This window comes from Cervus elaphus, chromosome 28 (assembly GCF_910594005.1).
Source record: "Cervus elaphus chromosome 28, mCerEla1.1, whole genome shotgun sequence".
Lineage (NCBI taxonomy): Eukaryota > Metazoa > Chordata > Mammalia > Artiodactyla > Cervidae > Cervus > Cervus elaphus.
Window position 1 is genome coordinate 37,758,014 of NC_057842.1, and position 12,861 is coordinate 37,770,874.

The 12,861-nt window shown below is 33.4% G+C and overlaps 1 non-coding gene across 1 annotated transcript; it reads left to right on the top strand.

Annotated features, from left to right (window-relative positions):
• The first annotated feature begins 3,414 nt into the window (after window positions 1-3,414).
• On the top strand, window positions 3,415-3,521 carry LOC122685648. The gene has a single exon (XR_006338498.1). It is a non-coding gene; the product is annotated as a U6 spliceosomal RNA (small nuclear RNA).
• The last annotated feature ends 9,340 nt before the right edge of the window (window positions 3,522-12,861 follow it).

A 12,861-nucleotide genomic window follows, 5' to 3' on the forward strand; every position in this document is an offset into this window, starting at 1 on the left:
TTGCATGTGTGCCCAGTTGTGTTCAAACTTTGTGAGCTCATGGACTATGGCCTGCCAGGCTCCTCTGTCCGTGGAATTTTCCAGGCAACACTGGAGTGGGTTGCCATTTCCTTCATCAGGGGATCTTCCGGACACAGGGATGGAACCTGCAGCTTTTGTGTCTCCTGCATTGGCAGACAGATTCTTTACCACCACACCACCTGAGAAGCCCGCAAACTTTCTAATGACCTTTATAAAAGGCCCCTTCCATAAAGTCAGCACCCTTTGCACAGTTTAAAAGGACTCCTGTGAACTGGCACCTCTTTGGAAACCACTTCAGCCACAAGCAGCCATCATTTTACACTCAGTTGTTTGGTCCTTCTACCATTTGATCTGCATACAGGTTTCTCAAGAGGCAGGTCAGGCAGTTTGGTATTCCCATCTCTTTCAGAATTTTCCACACTTTGTTGTGATCCACACAGTCAAAGGCTTTGAAACAGTCAATAAAGCAGAAGTAGATGTTTTTCTGGAACTCTCTTGCTTTTTCAATGATCCAACAGATGTTGACAATTTGATCTCTGGTCCCTCTGCCTTTTCTAAATCCAGCTTGAACATCTGGAAGTTCATGGTTCACAGACTAAAATAATACTATCTTATATTTTCAGTAAAAAAAAAAAGGGGGGGGGCAGATAATGTAGTGAAAAATTACTGTGTTGAATTACAATATTCTATTCAAAGTTCAATTTCCAAGCACAAGTGTTTTGAAATCTAGAATTATATTTTAATAAAAAGTAAAAAATATTTTAATAAATAAAATTATAATAATATTATAATATTATATTTTCTAATAATATTATATTTTCATAAGTTTATTTTATTAAAAATAAAGTTATCTTTTAATACATTATAAAATATATATATATATATAATATGCCTACATTTTTGGTTGAAAATAAAAAAGTTATTTGAAAATAGTCTGTCAGGATATAAAAAAAAAAAATTTACCAGGTGTATCTTTAGGGGGCAAGATAGCAAATATACTTAATTTAATTTAAAATTTAAATGAATTTAAAATTTAATTTTAAAAAATCTTTAAAGTTATATATAAATCTTAATTTTCCAGAATCAATATGGCTTATATGTTTATTAAAAAGCTTAAACCCTTTCAAATAAAAAATTAGGTGATTCCATGTCACTATAAGTTTACATGATTCTGTGAACTAAAGCAAATTTACTGAAATAATAGGTAGAGAGAGCAAAGAAATTTTTTAGCATTTTTCAAATGTAAAACAGATAAAATATTATGCCACACTGTACCAGCTTTTTTTTTTCTGCATATCATCACAAAAAATAAAGTCACTTTTAGTCATCCTGAATACTCATTTATGCCATTTAAACTATCCTGATATGATTACTGTGTGAACAGACTACCACTGATGTATGTAGAGATATTTTAAATTTGACATATGTAAACATGATGCTATTCTGTATGTAAAATGGTCATATTTGCTTTCATTCCATTGAAAGCATACATGGGCAGAGTATCGTCTTCTCTAAATCTATTCTTTCCTATTTTTACTTAGGCTTCTACATACCTTTGGGAATGACTGCTATGAAGGAAAATTTATTATTGTTGTTATCATTATTATTGATTATTAATTAAAGCCATATATTTGCCAGACTTTCATGCTCTCAACATTGATCTTTCACGGTAAATTATGTCTTTGAAGCAATATTTTATGTAACCATGTCTAATATGTAGTTATGATGACAAATGGTTTGCCAGCTTCTTTTATTTTATAATTATACTAAGTACATTAAAATATGAACTTGGTTTCCTTATTAAATTGATTTGCAGATAATTTCTAAATTGGTACTAACTTGTAAAACCTGAATAAAGCATTATGGACTTAAAATTAAATGTTTAGAGTTGATAAAAATCGACCTATTTCACTAATAATCTCAGTATTGATATCATATTGTACATGCAATTGTTGCTAAAATTAAGGCCCAAGACTGTGTCAATTATTAATACTATCGGTAAAATTGAAAACAAAGGAAACTTTAACTTAATAGTATATGTAAAAAAATGTTGAAGGATGAAGCTGAATTGGAGAGCACTAAGCAAGTCCATCTGAAAATAGCAATGCATGGTTCACAGAAGCTAACTGAACTTAAAAGTTTCCTTAGAGAAACAGCATGTTCTAGCTCTAAATACATTTTTCAAATCATGTCTGATTTTCAATCTTAAATTTGCAATAAAGCCAAAGACTTTTCAAGGCTCACATACTAAGAATCAGTATAGATCTTATAAATCAAGAATGAGGGGGAAAATGAAAAGAATATACAGGAATCAACAAGTCAACTAGCAGTGTTGCCAACTCTGACACATAAAAAGCCTCATCATACCTCTGGTCCTGACTGTTTAAGTTGTGATTCATGCAGTAGGCAGATCTTTTGCTGCCTTTTAAGGAGTTACTGAATCCCATCCTTGTAATAAGCAAACACAGAAAACATACAAGTCCACATATGCTAATATTTTATCTCTTAGTACTACTCCAATTTCCTGCCATGATTTTAAAATACAATTACAGATGGCATTAAAAACAAACTTGGAAATGTGACAGGCTACACAGACACTTTATTAACTAAGGGATAATTATTTGATAATCTTTGGTCCCTGGACATACAGATATGCATGTGTGCATGCTAAGTTGTTTCAGTCACGTCCGACTCTGTGACCCATGGACTGTGGCCTGCCAGGCTTAGCCATTCATGAGATTCTCAGGCAAGAATACTGTAGTAGGGTGCTGGGTCTCCTCCAATAGTTATGTATCACCAGTCTCTAACTCTGGGCTTTTACCCTCTGCATAGTGTGTGGTAGAGGCCATGCTTGGCACTCTGGTGAGATGCTTGTGGTATTAAAGAAATTGATCTAAGACCTAAAAGCACCTTACTTAATCTGAAAATAACTAAGTCAACATATGACTGCACAGGTATCAGAGTGTGACATGATATATTTTTACTTTTATTAGTGTACTAGTCAAGGTTCTCCAGAAAAACGGAAAAAATATATATAATGTCATATAGGTCATTGCTCATGCCATCCTGCAGGGCTGAAAAGTCTGATGAGGTTTGTCCATAATCTAACAGAAGGCATTTAATGATTGTCTACTTTGCCAACAACTTTTTACATGTATTGTGTTTGAATTCTGCTCCAAACCTTCAACCTAGATGCTATTATTCCTACTTTACCAAAGATGATAAAATACTTACACTTGTTTAATTTTACTAAACTTTTGTGAGCTTACTGATATTAAAATTCTTATCATTATAAAATGCCATACTGCAGTTAGAGTACAAATATGATGTTTATAAGCAAGATATTTGAAGAGTTTTAATAATAGACTAGTTATGATTAAAATTCCAGAAAGAGTGCTCGCTTCGGCAGCACATATACTAAAATTGGAACGATACAGAGAAGATTAGCATGGCCCCTGCGCAAGGATGACACGCAAATTCGTGAAGCGTTCCATATTTTTAAACAAAAAAAAAAAAGAAAAAAAAAAATTCCAGAAAGATGATAGTTCTTCTTTCACAATAATCTAAACATGCATTTAAGATTTTGATAGATTCGGTCACCACAATAATGAGTCCAATATTAAGTTCAAGAATAGCCAAATATATTTGTGTTGATTCTGTAGGAAAAAGCTATGTGGTGATAAATTCTGATTAAATGATTTCAGAATAATTTCTATTAAATAAGTATTCAGGTTGAACCATAAAGAAGACTGAGTACTGAAGAACTGATGCTTTTGAATTGTGGTGCTGGAGAAGACTCTTGAGAGTCCCTTGGACAGCAAGGAGATCAAACCGGTCAATCCTAAAGAAATCAACCCTGAATATTCGTTGAAAGGACTGATGCTGAAGCTGAAGCTCCAATACTTTGGCCACCAGGTAGAAAGATTCGACTCACTGGAAAAGACTCTGATTCTAGGAAAGATTGAGGGCAGGAGGAGAAGGGAGCACAGACGATGAGATGGTGGGTGGCATCATCGACTCAATGAACATGATTTTGAGCAAACTCTGGAAGACAGTGAAGGACAAGGAAGACTGGTGTGCTGTAGTCCACGGGGTCACAAAGAGTTAGACACGACTTAGCAACTGAACATTAGCAACACCATTGCAGTGTGTATGGGAAAGAGGGAGCTTCAAAGAAACAGACAGTTTTGACAGTTGAGATAGTATGATGAGATTAAGGAGAATGTTTTCTCTAAAATTTAGATGGTTAGCAATGAAATTCCTCACAGATTTATGGTGATGATCAAGTATAAGTGCTTTAGAATAATGCATGGAGCATGTCAAGGGCTTAAGACATTATAGTATGTGAAAAGAAGTATTATAATATGTGAAATTATAATGTAATGTTATTTGTAAGAAAAAATGTGATATTAGTAACTAACATATGAATTGTCCACTATAACTCTAAACAATTGTTCTAAATAATTGCTTAGTGTTGTTAGATTGCTTTCTAATGGATCATTTAGCTTGTCACCAAGCACTATGTGTTTTGGAATTAGCATTAAATAGAATTGGGTTTAAAACTTTAGCTGTGCCATTTATCATCTGGGTAATCCTGGGTGATTTTTTAAACTTTTCTGAATATCAGTATGATCATCCTATCTGTAATGAGATTATCACTACTATACAGTCACCCTGAAAGAATGAAGTAATAGGATGTTACAATGCCAGTGGAGTGCCCTGGGATCTCAAAAGTGATAGCTATTCATAAATAATAAAAATAGCAAAAATATCTAATCTCTAGTGGAAGTGCAGTACACTCATTTGTTAAATAAGTAAGGATACTTTTCAACCTGAATATAAGCTAGTGAAAAATATGATCTATGAATTGTACTTATTTGTATTTCCCACAGTAGCAACCAGAGAGAGAGAAACCCATAAAAGCTTTTGATAAACACTTGTTAAAATGCTTTTTACTTAAGACATTTCTCTATGATCTGGCAATTGTGCACAGCACTTCATAATTTCCCCACAGAGTGTTGGACTCAAGAGACCATAGAGGTGTAGTGTCCTAGCTGAACCTCAACCAGTGGAGGAAATCAATCTCCAATACTTTTTTATGTGATTTGCAAAGTGCTGGTTGAATGTTTTCATAATTATGAACTCCTCCGCCTCAGTCTGTTGTTCCTTTTTTTTTTCTTTTGAAGAAATCACTCTATTTCTTAAAAACTGTTAATGTATTTGGCAAAAATCTGATCCCCCTGTAAGTATTTCTATTCGTCCAAAATACATCACCATCGTGCATAGTATCTCTATTACGAGAGCTACCACACTGTATTAAAGCTTCTTCTTCTCACAAGTTTTCCTTCTCTTAGAGCATTTTTAAGGTAAAACCCTGTCACGGCTCCATTTCAGTTCCCAAACCACACAAAGTACCTGACACACAATAGGTATTTACTAAGTTTATGGAATGATTGAACAAAAAATCATTCTTTCTGAAGCCACATGTAAATTAACTCCTTGATTAGCATGATAGGTAACAAAATATATTAATTTAATTGTTCTCTTTTAAAATATCATTTTCAGTGGCTTCTAAAATATGACTTAAACATCTATTTCAACTAGTATTCTTCCCATATCCCTCACTTTTATTACCCCGTCTTATTTTTTGAGTGACAAAGTTTTAATAAAAATGGGTCAAGAAAATTTATTGAATGAATTGAGAATGATCACCTTAAGTTCTATGTTCCTTCTTCATACTGCTGTATATTTTCAGGAAATGCAAGTTTATATAAAACTCTGTCTCATTTAATAGCATCAGGATCACAGTGATGCTTTGGAAAAGTAATAAAAATCTTGAAACAAAAAATAAAATCCTCAAGGCCTTTTTTTTCTATTAGCATAAATATCTTAAGTAATTTTATGGCAGCAAAGAAAAAAATGAGTAAATATTTAGGGTTCAATTTTGGTTTATTTTCCTTTCCTGTTACTACTTTAGTCAATAATATAAAAAGCAATAGTAATAATACCTTACAGACTACAATGATTAAATGAATTAGTAGTTGAAAATGTCACTTGGCACATTATAAGTTGTACATACAAAAGTAGTAAGAAGCAAGAAATTAACACAACACTTGTATGTAGCATATTTGCAAAAGCATATCGTGTACATAAATTTGAGTTCTTTTTAAGTAATTGGAGAGACTGTTTTCATTTATGCACTCATGACTATCTAATACCTATTAGATATTTACTACCTAATAGATAACTTTCCTTTAAGTCCATGTACTTATTTCTTCATGAGTTTGCTTTAACATCAATACAAATATTGGAAAATCAATGTTAATTTATTTTATTAAGAAGATAAAGAAGAAAATCACATGAATATATTAATTGATACAGTAAAAGTAAATGATAAAATTCAATGTTTATTCACAATGGGATCCTCAGAAAAACAGGAATAGAGGTGAACATCCTCACATGATAAAATCACCTACAAAAAATCTACTATTAACATTATTATAAATAATGAGACAGTGAATGCTTCCCCACTAGCATTGAGAATAAGGCAATATGTCTTTTCACCACTCATTCACTGTAAGGCTTGAAGTTCCAGGGTGATAAGGCAAGAAGAGGAAATAGAAGTCATAAAGATCAGAAAGAAATAAAACTCTCTGCTGAGAACATGATTATTTGTCTACAAATATAAAAATGAACTATATTTCTCTATACTAGCAAAGAAAACATAAATGCTGAAATTAAAAACATCACATTACCTACAGTCACTCAAAAAAATGAAATGGTTATATGTGAATCTAATAGGAGGCAGTGAATGACAGGGAAGACTGGCGTGCGCAGTTCATGGGGTTGCAAAGAGTTGGACATGACTTAGTGACTGAGCAACAAATAATACATATATAGGATTTAGAATGGGAAAGACTATAGCTCTCTTCAAGAAAATCAGAGACACTAAGGAAACATTTCATACAAAGATGGGCTCAATAAAAGACAGAAATTGTATGGACCTAACAGAAGCAGAAGATATTAAGAAGAGGTGGCAAGAATACACAGAAAAACTACAAAAAGATCCTAATGACCCAGATAACCACGATGGTGTGATCACTTACCTAGAGCCAGATATCCTGGAATGCAAAGTCAAGTGGGCCTTAGGAATCATCACTATGAACAAAGCTAGTGGAGGTGATGGAATTCCAGTTGAGCTATTTCAAATCCTAAATCCTAAATGATGCTGCTGTTAAATGCTGCACTCAAAATGCCAACAAATTTGGAAAACTCAGCAGTGGCCACAGGACTGGAAAAGGTCAGTTTTCATTCCAATCCCAAAGAAAGGCAATGTCAGAAAATGTTCAAACTACCAAACAATTGCACTCATCTCACATGCTAGCAAAGTAATGCTGAAAATTCTCTAAGCTAGGCTTCAACAATACGTGAACCAAGAAATTCTAGATGTTCAAACTGGATTTAAAAAAGGCAGAGGAACTAGAGATCAAATTGCCAACATGCGTTGGAATACTAAAAAAGCAAGAGAATTCCAGAAAAACATCTACTTCTGCTTTATTGACTACACCAAAGCGTTTGACCATGTGGATCACAACAAACTGTGGAAAACTCTTAAAGAGGTGTATATACCAGACCACCTGACCTGCCTCCTAAGAAATCTGTATGCAGTTCAAGAAATAACAGTTAGAACTGGACATGGTTCAAATTGATTCCAATTTGGGAAAGGAGTATGTCAAGGCTGTATATTGTCACCCTGCTTATTTAACTTTTACATAGAGTACATCATGTGAAATGCCAGGCTGGATGAAGTACAAGCTGGAATCAAGATCGCCAGCAGAAATTTCAATAACCTTAAATATGCAGATGATACCACCCTTATGCAGAGAGTGAAGAGGAACTATAGAGCCTCTTGATGAAAGTAAAAGAGGAGAGAGAAAAAGCTGGCTTAAAACTCAACATTCAAAAAATTAAGATCATGGCATCCGGTCCCATCACTTCATGGCAAATAGATGAGGAAACAATGGCAACAATGACATTTTATTTTCTCAGGCTCCAAAATCACTGCAGATGGTAACTTCAGCTATGAAATTAAAAGACACATGCTCCTTGGAAAAAATGCTCTGTCAAACCTAGACAGCATATTAAAAAGCAGAGACATTACTTTGCTGACAAAGATCTGTCTAGTCAAAACTATGGCTTTTTCAGTAGTCATGTATAGATGTGAGAGTTGTACCATAAGAAAGCTGAGCACCAAAGAATTGATGCTTTTGAACTATGGTGTTGGGAAGACTCTTGAGAGTCCCTTGGACTGCAAGGAGATCCAGCCAGTCCATCCTAAAGATCAGTCCTGAATGTTCATTGGAAGGACTGATGCTGAAGCTGATGCTCTAATACTTTGGCCACCTGATGCGAAGAATTGACTCATTAGAAAAGACCCTGATACTGGAAAATACTGAAGGCAGGAGAAGTGTACAAGAGAGGATGAGACGGTTTGACGGTATCATTGAGTTGATGGACCGACTCAATCACAGGAGTTTGAGCAAGCTCTGGGAGTTGTTGACAGACAGGGAAGCCTGGCGTGCTGCAGTCCATGGGGTCTCAAAGAGTTGGACATGACTGAGCAACTGAACTCAACTGAGGACTTGTATACTGAAGAAATCAAAGGATACTGTATATTGATGACATCAAAGAGGTCTAAATATGTGTCCTTAGACTGAGACTCAACATAGTAATGATGTAAGTTCTTCACAAATTGAAACCAAGGTTTACGTATTCCTGTAAAGTCTCAGCAAGGTTTTTCTATAAATATGATGTTATTATTCTAAAATAAAAAGAGTCTAAAATTTTGAAAAAATCAAATGGGGGAGTGTGGTGGAAATTATAATCTTTAAATATTTGAAGGGTTATTATCTGGAGTAGGGTGCCAAATGTGTTACTGATGTCATTATAATGTGAAACTAGGTTATTTAGGAGAAAAATATATCAAAGTACATGTTTGGCTAAAATAGAGACATTCTTCTTACATCAATCTGTCCTCAAAAATAGGACAGACTTTCCCATCAATAAATGAGTTCAACTGTAAATCACCTTAGCAGGAAAATAACAAAGGGAATTTGATCATCAGATCAAGAAGTAGCCTAAAGTTGACTGACTCATCATGAGCTAATAAAATCACAATGATGTAAAATATTCAAAATGGGGAAAAAAATGTAGACTAATTCAATTCTAAAGCCATTCCCTACCTAGTCAAGGGGTGTGTTAGCTCTACTTTAGAATCACACAAGCTGAGATTTGAAGATATAAGTACGTATATTAGTGTTGCTTAAAAAATGAAAGACAGCATTATAAAAGAATTATGATGTCTCAGTCATGATTGAGTTCTCAGCAAACCCTCATACACTGATACATGAAAGGAAGTTTGAACATTATCTCTAAGTCATATTTTCCTCATCTTATTTGAGCCATCAAAAAGATTGTATATGTGATTTCCTTTCATGGCCAAATGCCTTTCATAAACTTTTTAGTGGAATACTACACGATTGAGTGGCTGAGCAAGAACACAGTACAGTACTGTATGCTGACTCCATGTCTGGCTTCTCACATACCTTATATAATTAAGCACTTTCCTTACCTTTTCAATTGTTATCATGCTTTATAGCTAATAAGTAATAACAACTAAAAACAAATATAACAACTAATCAGTTGTTCCCCATAAACATTATTATTTATTGCAATTTCACAGAAAACATACTGGCAAACAGGCTACTTGATTATTAAACAAATAAAAATTATTATAACCCTTGCCCTAGTAACTTGTAGGTTGATAATCAAGTATTAATTTGAAATTTTTTTCTAATTTATATTTTTTCTAAAGAAGCCATATTTTTGGACATTCTATTAACTTACATTTCATTTTAAAACACTCTAAATCAGCCTTTGAAAAATTCAGTAGTGCAAGAATTGTTTTTAAAAGCATATATATCCTACTAGATTATTAAACAATTGAGAATAAAAGATAATCTCAGTTCCATGACTGCTGTGAATTACAAAGCATAAAATATCAGTAGGCATATGGGAGAAATAAAGACAAGTATCATTAATTGACACAGTTACAGTAAAGAAGTTAACCTCAATTCTCCACTGTAATATAATCATCTATAACATTTTTGAGGAGGAAAAAAGTCTTCACATTATACACTGTATTTGTTGAATTAATTTCTTTATTTTCAAAATGTTTTAGGACTTTCCAAAAACCCAGTTTCATTTAATATTGAAAACTATTAAAATAATTTCTTGTAATTCTTGTGATTATTCCTAATCAAACAACAAACTCTCCTAGCTTCACAATAGTGAAAATAGATAATAATTTCTATTTTCACTTTTCAAATATTCTCTCCCACATTACTTTCCATTTCACCACACCTATCTAAATGATTCTTCGAGAGGGAAAAAATGAAAACTAACAGAAAGTTTATTGTTCATTCACATGCCTGGTAAAATGCCAACCAATTTCCTTTGTTCAGATATTATTCCACTGCAACCGTTTATCTATCAAACAAGTTTACAAGCATAACATTATATTTTATCCCTCTTTTTGCTCCATAACTGACCTAATTTTCATCTAATAAAATCATACCCTAACCCCCAGATCATCCAACACTACTGAATATTTATATCTAAGTCAGCCTTCAAAATGTCTCCATACACCTGTCTGATTGTGTTTCAAAAGCCCAGACTTTCTGTTTTGGACTCTTAGGCTGTATTTAAACAGTAAAGAAGGTATTTAAAAGGGCCCTGTCAGCTTGTCTGGTCTTACTTCTGATTTGCCTTAAAATTGCTATAATCAAAGGGAAACTGTAAGGTGAACCATGACTCTCCCATCTTTTTGCAATTTATGAGGGAGAGATGACAAAGGTGTAAAAAATTACTACCATCCTAGAAAACAGTGAATTTTTAACCAAGTCTTTGTCAAAACAGGAGGCTGTGTTTATTTACTGAAAACTATAACCTTGGCTCTTTCTGAAAAAATTAATTATCTAATCATTCCTTCTCAGTTACCTACTTCCTCTAGTTATCACATATTAACAAACTGGATTACTTTCTGGGAAAAAAAAGTACAATTCACAAATTTATAGGCAAGAATAACCAGATTCATAACCCCATATCTCCTACTAGTCCCTTACTCTATCCAGAGAATTAACTCTACCTTTTATATTGAAAATAGTATTTTATATTTAAATTTTATATTTAAAATAATAATATTAAATTACATAAAACACAGCAATTAATTACCATAAAGCCATGAATCCAAACCTGAATCTCATACATTTTTAGGAGAGAGGAAAGGACAGCAAGTAAACAAACTAGAATCAACAAATCCTGATTAAGTAGAAAGGAGAAGGAAAGGATGGGGAAGGAGAAGAGACATGGGGGAAAGAGGAGATAGAATTGTTACCAAAAATTACAGAAGTCATAGAAATTAATGCTCAGAGAAAAGTCAAGGCTTTGTGTACCTTCTTTTCTAAGCTAGACCTAGCTGCGTGGAGTCAGTCAAAAATTGGAAAAATTCACATCTCAACCACACTGGAGCTAAGACAGGAAGTTCAAACAAAGAAACAAAAAAATATATTAACTCCTTCACATCCTGTGCTTCACTATCTAAGTGACCTGCCCACAATAGAAGCTTGGCAATTTGTTAATTTGATTCATTTAAACTATTATCACATTTCCTTAACACTTTTTTTTTTTCTTCTTTTTAATGTGGACTAAAATTTCTTTGGGGATACAATCTCAGAACCCAAACCGTCCTCCTACAGAAACCAACAATGGAAGTGTGCTTAGTTACTTAGCAAAGATTTTCAGGTTTAAAGTAATCAAAGGTCATAGAAACGTGATCTTTCAAAAAACAAGCAATTTATTTTTCTTATGCAATATCAAGTCCTGAGTTGGACAACCAGAACATCATATTTCAGAAAGACCTAATATTGCAGAATCATTTGTCTTCCCAATTACCAATTTTCATGTGATCTCAGAATGACTGCAAAACTCTAGGTACCAAATCTATTTTTCAGACAGAAGAGAAAAACAAAGATAAGGAGGACACCTTCTATAGCGACTTCTTTTTACATCCTATTGACCAGACCTAGGTCACTAAGCCACCCTTAGCTGCAACAGAAGCTGAAAAATAAAATATTTTAAATGTCTAATCTCCATTTAATGAGGAAAAAGGAAAGGGGATAAGACCAGGTACTGAATGTGCTAAAAAAATATGGCATATTTTACTAATATATTGGGTTTCCCAGGTGGTTCAGTGGTAAAGAATCTGCCTGCTAATTCAGGCTTCAGTTCCTGGGTCAGGAAGATCCCCTGATGAAGGAAATGTCAACCTCTCCACTCTTGTTGCCTGGGAAATCTCAAGGACAGAGGAGCTACAGTCCATGGGATCACAAAAGAGTTGGACATGACTTAGTGACTTAACAACAACTATTATGTTAATATTATTATACTTATTATTTGGATGGATTTTGATATGTAATATTTTTGAGTCTCTTTATTTTTTCTTATCTGCAAAAGGATACTTATTTCCACTTCCACTTATGACTACTAAATGAAATGTAATCTTAAAGTGCCTGGCATATAATGTAGGCTCAATATATGTTAGTTTCTTTACAAAAATAAATATTTAAAAAGATATCATGAAGACATTCATTTAAAACAGCCAATTTTGAGGAACAATCCTAAAGCAAAGAAATCTAGAAAAAAAGGGGAAAAAATCCAATATAAAATGTAAGCAACATTCTATTCCAGGTATAAAACTAAACATTTCATATATTCATGTGT